This window comes from Drosophila montana, unplaced genomic scaffold (genome assembly GCF_035044405.1).
Source record: "Drosophila montana isolate Dmon_TW-CO22-7 unplaced genomic scaffold, ASM3504440v1 contig_2496_1, whole genome shotgun sequence".
NCBI classification, from domain to species: domain Eukaryota; kingdom Metazoa; phylum Arthropoda; class Insecta; order Diptera; family Drosophilidae; genus Drosophila; species Drosophila montana.
In genome coordinates, this window is record NW_026997364.1 from 517,108 (window position 1) to 530,705 (window position 13,598).

Consider the following 13,598-nt stretch of genomic DNA (forward strand, 5'->3'; position numbering starts at 1 on the left):
AGGACCAGAGCCAGCAGCAGACGACAAAGGACCTTAAAACACATTTGGCTGCACAATAAATGCCCTAACCGTGCCCGATATATATGAATATATATACTTATATCTTTATATTTATATATAGATACATATATTTATATATAGATATATATAAAGTCAGCTGATCAGAATCAAAATCTTGCTGGTGATAACGCTTAGACAAGGTTTCGGGAAATTCCACCCGCAAATGTGGAAAAACAGTGAAAAACGTGTGTGTGAAACTTTTTTGTTTACCATCCGAGCGACCTCATACTCATTATCAAAGATCGTTGTTTAAATTCCATTCCTCCTTGTGGGAAAGAGGGTTCAAAAATTTGCTTGTGAAGTTTCAGGTTCAAATGCACTTCCAAGGAACTTTGTTCAAATTCATTTGTGGGGTGTTTTAACAATTTGCGCAAAATGAATTCCTTCTTGGTATAAATGGGGGTCGAAGATTTGGTGGATCAAGTCTCGTGTTCCAATTTCTCTCTCACGCTCTCATTTTTTAAGATCTTTATGCAAAAACCATTTGAGGCGTGTTTCACACTTTTCGCAAAAGCCATAAATTCTCTGTGGAATATGCAATTCAAAGATATTTAGAGCGAAGTCTTTAAGTTCGTTCGATTGGCCTCAATTTTATTTTGAAAGCTCTACTTAAGAACTTAATGAATACGTGTTTCAGCGATTTTGGAAATTCCACTCGCAAGCGTGGAAATTTAGCGGAAAATCTTCAGCTGTCTGGTTAACCATCGAATCGGATTCAAGCTCAGTTTCAGAGTGCTTTGTGAAAATGTATTTGACACGTTGACACTTCAAAGCTTTAATGAACGATAGTTTATTTGTCAGCTTCAATAATCTCACCAAGAGACTATCATATATATACGTATTTATTCCATGTGTCACATACATGCTGTGCACACGAGTAGACCCCAAGTGAGGGCAAACACATTAAGAATCAGCTTGCGCTTAATTCCTTCGACCCAAAGAATTTTTCAATTTTACGCCAAAATAAGTTTTGGCCAGGCCCCGTAATTTTTCAACTCAAGGCGTGGCCATGTGCGGCGGCGTTGGGTATTCAAAAGGAGGAGGGGGGAGAGTGATGGTGGGAGGGAGGGGGGGGGGGGAGTAGACGGATGTCCGAGTGTTCTATACAATATATTTATATATATTATATGTATTTATTTAACTAGTGCTCGCTACAAAGATAATTAATTTTACTCATTTAAATAAGCGCTAATGTGTGTGTGTGTGAGTGTGTGTGCGAGTGTGTGAGTGTGTGTGTGTGTGTGTGTTAGACATGTTACCGAAAACCGAAAGTGTCAAGGCTTATAAACGTCAGACATAATTATGCCTGCAGGATAATTGTTTAGACACATGAGCATAATGAAAACATGACATGGCATCCTGCGAGGATCAAATGCGACGACGAGTACAGCGCGAGTGCTTGTGTGTGTGTGTGTGTATTTTAATATTTGCTATATATGTGCGTGTGCATGTGTGTGTGTGTGTGCGTGTGTGTGCGTGTGTGTGCGTGTGTGTTTGTGTATTGGCCTCTGCTTGCCTACACTGGGGCATTAGCAAGCGCCAAAGGCAGCAAGCGTCATCGTGTGGCATGCGGCATGTGCGGCGCCAGGCCTAGGACCCCCTCCCCCTCCCCCACCGTTCCCCCTCCCTTCACCCTCACCAACACAGTGAAGACCGTGTGGCAAGCAGCGGCATCGCAGTCAAAAGCACAGGCAACGGACGCAATATGCGAGGCCCAAAGACAAAGCTGAAGCTGAAGCTGTAGCTGTTGCCCCAACCCCAAACCCTGTCCCAGTCCCTGTCCCAGTCCCAGTCCCTGTCCCAGCCACAGTTTCACTTGTTGTTGTTTGCCACTCGACACTCCAAACACACACACACACACACACGCGCGCGCGCACACTCACCCCTCTGTAGCCCACGCACACGTGTATTTTAATTACTGTTATCATTATGAATCGCATACACGACTAATTAGTGTGTTACACATTCATCTAGGTATTGTTCGGGGGGAGAGAGCGACGCTTCTATGTGTATGTGCACATACTCGCACACACTCGCACACACACACCCACACACCCACACACCCACAGTCTAATACACAACCGCAAAGCACGCGCATGGCCCATGCTAAGTATTTAACATAATGAATACGCGTATTACGAAGGAATTAACATGACAGTTAACAAGTTAAGAGCACAATAAATCCAGCTGCACGACTAAAAAATGCCCTGTAAATAAAAACTCAGATGAAACGCAATGTTATGATGAGAGAGAGAGAGAAAGATAGTAAGTGAGAAAGAGAGAAAGAGAGAAAGAGAGAAAGAGAGAGAGAGAGAAAGAGAGAGAGAGAGAGAACAAGAGAGAAGGTGAGTGAGAGAGACAGAGAGAGAGAAAGAAAGAAAAAATGGGTAAGAGAGAGAGGGATTTACTTTTATTAGAATGAGCAGAATAAATATAATTTATTAGACAAACACGTTATTCCATTATAATACCTTTAATCAAACCTTAAAAACCGAGAGGGCTTACTTAAATTCATGAGAATCGCATAGTAGGGCGATATTTGAGAGCATATTATTTCCACTTCCCATCCAAGAGTGTTGAATTTTGCGAATAGTATTAAGCTCGTATCAAATCAAATCTCACAAAGATCTTGCAAAATGAGTTTGATGCCAATCGGATGATAGTAAGGCTAATTGCATATCACCGTTTTCCACCTAACTTCCACAGTTACAGGTGAAATTAGCTCGCGTATTCCTAAAAAAAAAGAAAAACAAATGTTTTTATGTAGAGCTTTGAATGTTTGTGGCGAGCGAAACTTAATACTTTGCTCTTAAGATATCTGAACTCAATTTTTGTCAGTCAAGCCATTATTTTTCATTTTTCACATTTGCCAAAACCCCTTAACGTGCATTTATCATAATAGGTAGCTACATTTAACGATTCAGTTTAATAGCTTTTACGATTTGGTCTGTGCTTTGATCAATAATCAGTCACTCGGTCAGCTTGAGCATTTTTTTATGCCTTATAAAGGGTATGATAATATTGTCATGCAATGTGTAACACACAGTAGGAGGAATCTTCCACCCCATCACGTATGTATATTCCGTCTGTCTGAATTATACGCAAGCCAGTCCCTCAGTCGGGAAACGTTGCATAGTTCCGACTTTCTGTTTCAGTCAGTATTGATATATATATGTATATATGTATATCAAATAGCTGCCATAGGAACGTACAGTCGCTAATCAGGTTTCTGTTTATCAATATATATTGACCGAACCTCGCATTTATTATGTTAAACTATCCAGCTTACATATAAGCCAAATCTTATCAATATCGCACTAATAACTTATATAGCTATATAGGAAAAGTCGGTTTGTTTTCCGAGATATTGTCATCAAACTCAGCATTTACGAGCTTTACTATTCTCACATATTGGCAAAACCGCAAGGTATAAATAAGGACGAACACTCGAAATTGTTCTAGTCGTAGCCAATGCGGATTTGTTTTACTGCCTGTTGCATACCTTCCCTTGTCCATAGCCTTGTGGTGGGGCTGCAGCCGCCTGACAACTCTCCTCTTGCTCGTCAACAAATGCTTTTCTTGGCCACAAGCCAGTAATTTGTTCTAGGCGCCGCTCCTATATGGAAAATAATTTACATTTGTTCGATTTGCATCTTCAAAATGCACCTTTGGCGCCAAATACAGAATAGCTCATGATTAATCGTATCAAAATGCCTATCGATATTGGATTCAAACATGGCGCCTCTGAGTTTCTCTGCTGTAACAGTTGGCGAACAGTTGGCGAACAGGTCGGTATGCGTAAAAATATTAATGCAAATACCGAAATATGTTTTGAATTTAAACAAATTTGTGTATTTTTTTGCACCTCAGTTGTCAGGTTCTTTTTCAACTATCATCGATAGTTAAATACTATCGGCTAATCGCAGTCAGCCTGCCGCCACATTGATTTACAATCGATTTTTTTTACACTTTACAAACGGTTTTTGTTGCTGTAATAATTTAATTTTTTGTTTGATTTGCTTGATTTTTAGCTGCTTTCTCCCGTGCTCTTGCTGGGTGTCTTATGGGAATTGTACGTAAGTAGTATTTGTGTTTATATTTTCGATTTTTTTAATCAACTTTCTCCTCTCCCGCTGCACATAGACCACGCCTGGCTCGTTTCTGCCGGCCTGTCACAGAATACCTATCGTTTGTATTGCCAGGCAGCGCGCACCTCTGCAGCTCACCTTTGCAACCTTTTCAGACAGTGCTTCCATGCAAGCTGTGTTTTCTGGTGCGGACCTTGGAGCAGCTGGAGACTAGAGACTGGACACTAGAGACTGGTGACTGGTGAGTGCTGCTCTTGTCAGCTTTCCCAGCGCCTGTGCCAGACTTATCTGCTGCCGTTAAGATCGTTTTCTGGTGAGTATGGCATAGCTTTATTTGACGCCTTACCAGCTCCAGGAACGTTGTGCACGCTCTTAAGTCTAACCATGCTCCTTAGCTGTCTGTTTGTCAGCTGAACGTTCTATTCAGGAATCTCGCACGCCCTTAGCTTTGAGCAAAGTCTATCAACTTCTTTAAAAACCCCTTACGTGGTTAAATGGGACCAAATTGACGCACTCGACTCGGTTAATCTCTGTCCCAAATTGCAATAGTTAAATTCTTAATGCATCTTTACGCCGACTATTTCGTGGCCTGTCGCGAGTTCCATTTCCGTTTCCGGTCAAGCAAAAGCAAACACCAAAACTTGAGCTAAAGGCATTCGCTTTTATTGTTGTGCTGTGCCCCTCTCCGCAACTCCGCCACGCACAGCCGCACAACCGCAATTGCAATTGCCTTTCTCTTGGCTTGCTAACTTTTTGGCAGCAAAGAAAGAGTGCTGCCAATTTAGTTGAAGTAGTTGCCATGCAGATTGTAAGCACTTCCTGCGGCAAGGAATCGCATTTGCAGTATGCCGGACATCATTGCAATTATGATTCCTCTTGACGCAGATAATTGAAATGCAAAACAAGTAAAAGGCTCTAGTCGGGAATTCCCGACTAGGGGATATCCTGAACACTTTTCTACCAACAGCAAATGCAGCTCGCGCTACGAGCAGTATTTCGATATCGATTTTTATCGATTGCTTCGATACGGGGCAAGTTATCGATTATCGAAATAGCTCGTACTGCGCATGGACTCATACATACGGACAGACGGACGGACAGACAGACGGACATGACTAGATCGACTCGGCTATTGATGCCGATCAAGAATATATATACTTAATGGGGTCGGCGATGCTTCCTTCTGCGTGTTACATACATTCGCACAAATACATTATACCCTTTTTACCCATTTTCAATGGGTTCAGGGTATGAAAATGATCAGAAAGTTTTGATTTTCGAACCGAACCCGATCTTGAGCAAAAAGGGGATGTAAAAAAGGTTGGTCGATTTGAGTCAAAATTTAGATTTTAATTTTTTGATGATTTATGAATGGATAGTACTGATCCTTACGAGTCCAAAATGGTATAAAATTCCCAAATCGGGCATTATTTGGCCGAGATATTCCAAAAAATCATCAAGAAAGGTTGACTTTACAAACCAATCGGTTTTTGGTCAACCACTTTTTTTAACCGATCGATTTTTAAAATGTTTGAATGCCAATTGATAGTAGGGATCCCTGCGAATTCAAAAAGGTATAACATTCCTAAATTATTATCCGCAGATATTACATCCGTTTTCTGTGAAAATATTATACGTGAAAGTTTTCAAGGAAATGCCGTCTGTAACTCTAATGGTAAATGTTTTCGGACTGTAACTGTAATTTCTTTTTGTTTTGGTTCCATTGAACATTCGTCAAGTCCGATAGTTGAAGGTAGAATTCTTATTTTTTGTTTAATCCAATTGTTAAGAAAGCAGCTATTAAATAAGCTAAATAAAATATGCATGTATTATGCATTTCAGACAGAGTGTTAAATTGTGAGTGACTTAAGCGGACGAAAAAACCGGCGCAACGAAAATGAGCAAGCGATCAAAATTCGAGTGAGAACAATGCGACACATTGCTTACAATACACATGCACAGAAACACGTGTATGCGCAGAGATGAGCCAAAGCCAAAGCCAGAGATAGCAGTCAGCTGTTCGTGTGTATGTTCGCTGTCATTTTTCTGGTTACGCTCACGCGCTGTCGACTCTTTTTGGTGCTGATCGCTGATTGGTCCAATCAATAACAGCTGGCTGTGAAGTTCTCGTCTCGTGGGAGTGCTCGTGAGAGTGCTCTTCTCTGTGAGCGCCGCTTTTATGGATCTGCGCAACTTTATTCTGTGTTAGTGTGGCCCTATTAGTCGACAGGGCATGTTGTTGTGCTGCAAGCGATAGTCTATTAAGCTTAAGCCTGTTATTATTTTGTTATACCTTTTTGTGGATGTGATGCATAAGTAGATAAGCCGATTCTCTCTGCACACATATGTTTGGTTGAGTGTTTTTGTTTTATTGCTTATGCGTTATCTACTTTTGAACGGTGCTCACTCGAGTTGTTGTGCGCCGACTTTTGTCCACATGATTTTGTTTTAGTTAAACGGCAGCAGTCGAGTAAAGCTGTTTTACAAAAATTAGAAGTGCCAATTCTCAAGTAATTGCCATCCGTATTTCTAATGGTATATGTACGTTTTCGGACTTGTACGGGTCGCAAGAATTAATAGCCATTAAAAAAAAATCCCTGCTAAAGTTTGACAAAAATGGAATCTAAATTTGAAGGAGTCCATCGATTTTATGGACTTTGACGAATGTTAGAGTGTTTATTCTATTGTAATGTTCTGCTTACTTCGCAATAAGAAGATAATGCACAAGCAATCATATACACTTACATACATAGTTGGCGATTCTCTCTGCATACATACATATGTTTGGGCTTGTGTTTTCGCAATTGATATCTACTTATGCTTGTCTATGATTGCGTATGCCTTATCTACCTTTGAACGGCGCTCACTCGAGTTTCTGTGCGCCGACTTTTGTCCACTTTGCGTCTGCGCAACATGATTTTGTTTTAGTTAGACGGCAGCAGTCGACTAAAGCTGTTTCCGTATCTCTAATGGTATACGTATTAATAGCCATTAAACAAAAAATCGTAGACTTTGACGAATGTTAAAGTGTTTAAGTGTAGTTTATCGTAATTTTCTCCTCACTTCGCAAAAACTTCGTGGGAGCGCGATAAACAAGAAGATAATGCACAAGCAATCATATACACATACATACATACACGTGTATGCACATAGTTGGCGATTCTCTCTGCATACATACATATGTACATATGTTTGGGTTTGTGTTTTCGCAATTCATATCTACTTATGCTTGCTTGTGCGTTATCTACCTTTGAACGGCGATTACTCCAGTTTTTGGATTGCTCGCTCAGTTTGCTGTGCGCCGACTTTGAAGCTCTTTGAAACTATTATAAGGGATAATTCTCGGGTCAATATCGTCCGTATCGGGAATATCAATTGACATGTAAAAAATCGGCTTTTGAGGTTTGACCAAATAGGACAATGGTTACAAAAAAGTGTTTGCTGAATTCTTGTCGGTTCTGAAATCAAAATTTCTTGGTGCTCTGTCGATTTTGAAGACTTTTACGAACCCCAAAAGGTATATCTTTCCGAAGTCGGACTTAGTTTAACCGATATTAAAAGCTTACCAAATACTAATTAATTTTTGTAATTTTGCAGCTAAATCTGCCATGGACAAGAAAACATTCAATAGCGTTGGTACCTGAAAGACCTTGGTTATTTCATGCCATGGATATACCTTAAACAAAATCTTATTTTAATTTTGACCAAAATGGCAACGGTTACATGTACGTTGTTGCCAATCTGCGTCGATTCTCAAATCAACATTTTGTGGAATTCTGTCGATTTTAAAGACTCACGAATCACGAAATTAAAGGTATGTCTTTCCAAAGTCGGACGTAATTAAACAGACTTATTTTAATTTACAAAAACTAATATATTTTTCATTTTGTATTTTTCAGCCAACTCTGCCACGCCCATGGACAACATTTATTCAGCAAATGATCGCTATTCATGGTACCTAGTTGACCTATATATCCTTGGTTATTCCATATCATGGATATAGTCCTAGCGAACCTAAAGGACAATGTTCTTGCGTAATGCGTAGGAACAGGGTCCAAAATGTGTATGCTTTTCCTTAACACCCGCCCCCTGCAACAGTGCCGCCTTCTAGATGGTTTCTAGTTGACTAGCATATCCTTGGTTATACCATACCATCGATATAGTCCTTGGGAACCTATAGGATCAGATCCCTGCAAAATGTGCATTGAAATGGTCCAAAAACATGTATGCTTTATCTTTCAGGAGCCCTTTTACATTAGCTGCAGCTGCAGCTGTTGTTTAACAGTCGCCGTACAGCACTCATTTTACATAATCTGTTACTTAACAGTACTCATTTTAATTGATTTATGTTGAAAATGTTGAATGAAAAGAACTCGTCGACCTCCTGGGCATTTCTGTTCGCCTGGTACTTGAGCGGAATTTTGGGCAAATTTGGGGCCGGCGACGAGGGTGCCCCTTTTTACTACGTCACTTTTCGGCTGCGAAAATATTATTTGTCGACCTTCTGGGCATTTCTGTTCGCCTGGTATTTTGCCAGATTTTTATACAAAATCTCGGCAACCAGCGGTTGCCAACAGACGCCCCTGGCGGGTATGCAATATGTTTCTAAAGACCGTTGACTTTTGAATTTTTAAATAAAAAAACAGGAATTTCTTGTTGTATTTTAAATAACTTATTTATTTATGTTTCAATTCACCAATTTGTTGTTTTTTAATGCTAATTTTCTTAATTATTTCTCTTAAAATTATACAAAACGAGCATAAATTATAATTTTTGCTTATATGAACTTAAAATAGCTATATCTGGCTTAATTAAAGACCGATCCTGGAAAAATTTGCTTTATCAGTCGTGGAGGTCCTTAGAGCTCATTGTAGTCCTTAATTTGTCAATCTGAAAAGATAAAAACACATTTAAATTAAAAAAGGCAAAAAATGTATAAAGCATTTTATGTTATGAAAAAAGGACATAACTCGTTCATATCCTTGCAGATTTTCAAAGGACATGGTGCGTTAGGATCGTATAGACCCCCTGCATCGATCTGCATCATAAAAATATGGGGTCATCTAAGAATCCCAGGGCTTCTATTTTGACTTGTAAAATTTCAGTCGCGGAGCGCACGGAAATGGGCCGAAAACACAAATCCTTGAATATTTCCTAAACTACAAGGACGATCTCAATGAAATTTGGCCAGTTGGTAGTCCTGGTTAATATAATTTTTTTGACACATGTGTCGCAAGGATACGCAAGGATACAGCCGAATTATGGGCTATTTTCAGTATACAAAATTGTCCAAAAAACTTTTTTGTCTGAAGGACTTTCGTCCTTTGAGTTGTCAATTCTGTAATGGAAGGGTGAGAACTATCTGCTGGCCAAAGGACATCCCGATAGTCCTTCAAATGGCAAAGTTAGCCCCGAATTTTTCGATTTTAGCCAATTTTGCGACTAACCCCCTAGGATAAATTTCGACGAAATTTTTTGTCGAATCATGGAAATCCTTGAATGCCAATCGATAGTTCTGCTCACCACGAGTTTAAAAATGCATATCCTTCCGATATCCTTTAGGATTTGACCGAGTTATGGCTAGTTGAAAAATGTCCTTTTTACAAAATTAGCCATATATCGAAAACGGCAAGGACGATTTTGTTGTCCTTTCGGACAGTTTATGGTCCTTGTTCATACGCTTTGTTTGACACAGGACTTGTCAGGATCCGCAAGGATATGGCCGAGTTGTGGCTTTAAAAATGTTCGAAAGAATTGTACTCATATCTGGGCTGTCTAAAGGACTTTCGTCCTTTTCATTATACATATATTCGGAATTGGGAGGATGAGGACTAACGGTTGGCCAAAGGACATCATGATCGGCAAGGATACGGCCGATCTACAGCCTTTTATCTCTCCCGACAAAAATCTCTTTTCCTCAGCTCCTTAAAGGATTTTCGTCCTTTTTATTACATATTCTAAGTTGGCAGGACAAGAACTACACGCTGCCCAAAGGACATCAGAATGGTCCTTAAGGGCGTCGATTGTTTGATATACACATATACATATACTATTCAGGAAGCTACTTGCAACATTTGGTGTCTCTAGCTCTTATATCGATATTTATCGATTGCTTGGAACAGGGGCAAGTTATCGATTATCGAAAGAACTCGTACTACTTAGGACTAGGAGGACCTACATTCAAAATCTCAAGTCTCTAGCTTTTATAGGTTCTGAGATCCTTGCGCTCATATGTACATACGGACAGACGGACAGACGGACGGACGGACAGACAGACGGACATGGCTAGATCGACTCGGCTATTGATGCCGATCAAGAATATATATACTTTATGGGGTCGGAGATGCTTCCTTCTGCCTGTTTTCATACATTTGCACAAATACATGATACCCTCTTTACCCGATTTGAATGGAGTCAGGGTATGATGATAGTTCAGATATAGATGAAGTTGTACGCTTTGGCGGATTCTTTTCTTCCTTTATGCATCTTTATAGAGCCCATTCCCTTTGAACGATTTTGGCGGGCCTTGCACCTGCAGATATCGCATTTCTATATAATCAATCAAAGTAGCCTTTGAACTGCCTTAAATAAGTTTTCCTTCGAATGGGAAATTCTCTTCCTGCTCAGTCTGTGGCTGAGCCTCGTCAAGCACAGATCTAACTTTCTTTCTCTTAACTTATTTTCGTTTGTGTTCCTCTTCTCTCACATTTTTCTCACTTTACTTTGTTTATACAGTTTTTATACAATATATGTATACAGTTTGTCTATCTATGAAAGCGGACAAGGCGATAAAAATACTTTTCACTCTTCCCTTGGTCTATTTTTCTTCTTTCTTTTTTTTTTTTACTTATTAAATTGATTAAAAATTTTTGTGTTTCTCGGATTTCGGTAATTGCGCTAGCTGCTTTCATTCTCCATGGTTAAAAAAATAGATTTATTTTTTTATTTTTAACTATCGATGTTAAAATTAAGTTAAGTTTTATCTGAACTTAAATTCAATTGATTGTTGAATATTTGTTTATTTTAAGTTTATATCTTTCGTTTTCTTTTTGTTGTCTCATATTCGGCCTCTTTTTTATTGAATGCCAACTGGATTGGATAAGTTTATATCCAATCCGAAGGCTTTTCCTAGCAAAGTCTGCGGTTTTTCCTGTTTCCTTATTTAATTAACTTAACATTCTTTTTAATCCCGCTCCGCGTAGAAGACGCCATTGCAAAAGACTTGCGAATCAATAATTCTTTTCTCCACTTAATAATTGATCCGGGATCTCGGTAATTGCTCTAACTGCTTCCATTTAGAGTTGAGCAGCGAATCGGGTTATTCGACTAGTCACAAGATATATTCCAATTTTCTCAACTGAAGTGCAGATTCCTTTTAAATGTCCTCTCACGACTTCTGAACTTCTGCTACTACTTGTATCCCTATCCACGGGTAAATATTCTATATTCGAATACATTTAAATTTTCATCTTTTCTTTGATTGTTATATATCTATCTACTTGGAATATCTGAATATATAAAGTTTTAAGGACTTTTTGTGCACATGAGTATCTCGTCTTATTGCACAGCTCATTTATTTATTAAGAGAGGAATCCAATCAAAATTTATGTTTTATGGTGATTCTATCTAAAACGTTTTCATTCATTTTATTTGATTCGATTATTGTTAAAAACTTATTCATAAATATTTTACGTCCCCGCCTTTTAGTCTTGTCCAAAGCCAAATAATATTTTATTATTTGTTATATATATATTAATTGCCAATTTAAGTTGTAGATGAATCTGAATCCCGGCAAAATCAGAAACTTATTCGCAGTGTGCAAAGAAAAAAGGTTATTCAGAACATTTGAATGAATCCTTAAATATGTTTGAGCCTGCAAGAACTATCTACCTTAACACAGCGCATTTTTGGCTTGCGGAAGAATTCAAAACTAAGAAAACCGTTTTGCTTAACCTCTCACTGATATTTTGACAATTTCCTCTTGTTTAATTTGATTTGCATTTTCAAAATGGCGCCAAGCATTCGTATCGGCAGTTTCTTCATCGATATTGTGCACTATCGATATTCTCATTCACAATGGCGCTAAAAAATACCAGCAAAAAATACTAAGTTTGTGGTGGGACGCATATGTGCATATGAAAACCTAATGAAAATACCACAATATATTGTTAATTTAAACGATTGCAATGAACCAGACTCTTTGCTGGTGTATCTTTAAAATATGTTTTTCTCTTAATTGCAGTTCAATTGTTGCCAGTTTCTCCTCAACTATCAACCAGCCGCCACATTTATTTATAATCGATTTTTCATAACGGTTTTTTTTAACGGTTTTCGTTGCAATATCAAAGCTGAAAGTTGTTTTGGAGCCAGGAAATGTGAATGCCAGGAATGAAGTGGATATTATTGCCTATTGCCGAAGCTGACTAAATTCTGCGCCCAGGCCAGAAGGTGGGACTAGTATCGACATCAACTGACAGAAAGACAGCAGAAGAGCAAAACGCGAATGCGAACTTAAGATGAAGTCTAATAAAATTGAGCCCGAGAACTTACCTGACGAGCTGGGATTAATTGCGCATCGGGGGTATCACAGTCGACAGATGCTCGGCAGGACAGCAGGTCCTGATGGAACCTGGGCCTATTACTAAACCCTTCAGATGCTCCCTCGTCTGGCCGACTAATTCGTCTAAAAGTGCTGGGGAAACCAAAAGTCGACTGCATCTGGCTTGATGCTGCGACTAACATCGAGACGTCACAAAAACTGCAATAAACATATTTTCATCAGACTTCCGATTGAACGTGAAAGACTTAAATCTACTATTCCTACAATCTATGCCAAACTTACTACTCAATTATAAAGCTATAAAAATATACATGATTCTTACACAAACCTAGTCCTCTGTACTTATTCAAATCAGCAAAAATAGCTAGCACGTAGAAGCACAGGAACAAAAATGAAAGAATATTTATTTAAAAGCGCCCTGTTGCCAAATTTCTGTAACCTCGTTGCAAAATTTATTGCGTGCAATATTGCCATACAGAGAAGAATTGTTGCCCCACTTTAGAATTCCATGCATTTACAGTGCCACGTTGCCAAACTTCAGGTTTGTGAAAATTCAGTGCCATGTTGCCACACTTCATAGCCGCATGTTGCCAAATTGCACTACAAAGTTGCTACATCACCAAATTGGTTATAAATATTCAGATGAATCAAAAATAAATGAAAAAAGTTATCGGAAAACGCGTGAAAAAGTGCAATCGGTAAATGTGTAACCGATTGGCTCTGAAATTGTAATGTCCAGTTAATCTTTCTTGGCATTATTACATCTCTGATTAGCGTGGCGGCTAAAATCACGACAAAAATGAAGAGCATTGCGTTGTGAACTGTAACCGCTTAAATTCAAATTAAAATTCAAATTTTAGCGCGCGGTGAACTGAACTGTAGATGGCGCT

General features: G+C 39.0%; 1 long non-coding RNA gene across 4 annotated transcripts; it reads left to right on the forward strand.

The window, feature by feature from the left end:
- The first annotated feature begins 4,091 nt into the window (after positions 1-4,091).
- LOC135428659 (uncharacterized) lies at positions 4,092-12,634 on the forward strand. 4 transcript variants are annotated; one of them, XR_010436293.1, is made up of 4 exons: positions 4,092-4,136; positions 4,204-4,461; positions 7,746-7,962; positions 12,391-12,634. It is a non-coding gene; the product is annotated as an uncharacterized LOC135428659 (long non-coding RNA). The 4 variants fall into 4 exon arrangements; XR_010436292.1 differs by lacking the exon at positions 12,391-12,634 and adding an exon at positions 8,048-8,490; XR_010436295.1 differs by lacking the exon at positions 7,746-7,962.
- The last annotated feature ends 964 nt before the right edge of the window (positions 12,635-13,598 follow it).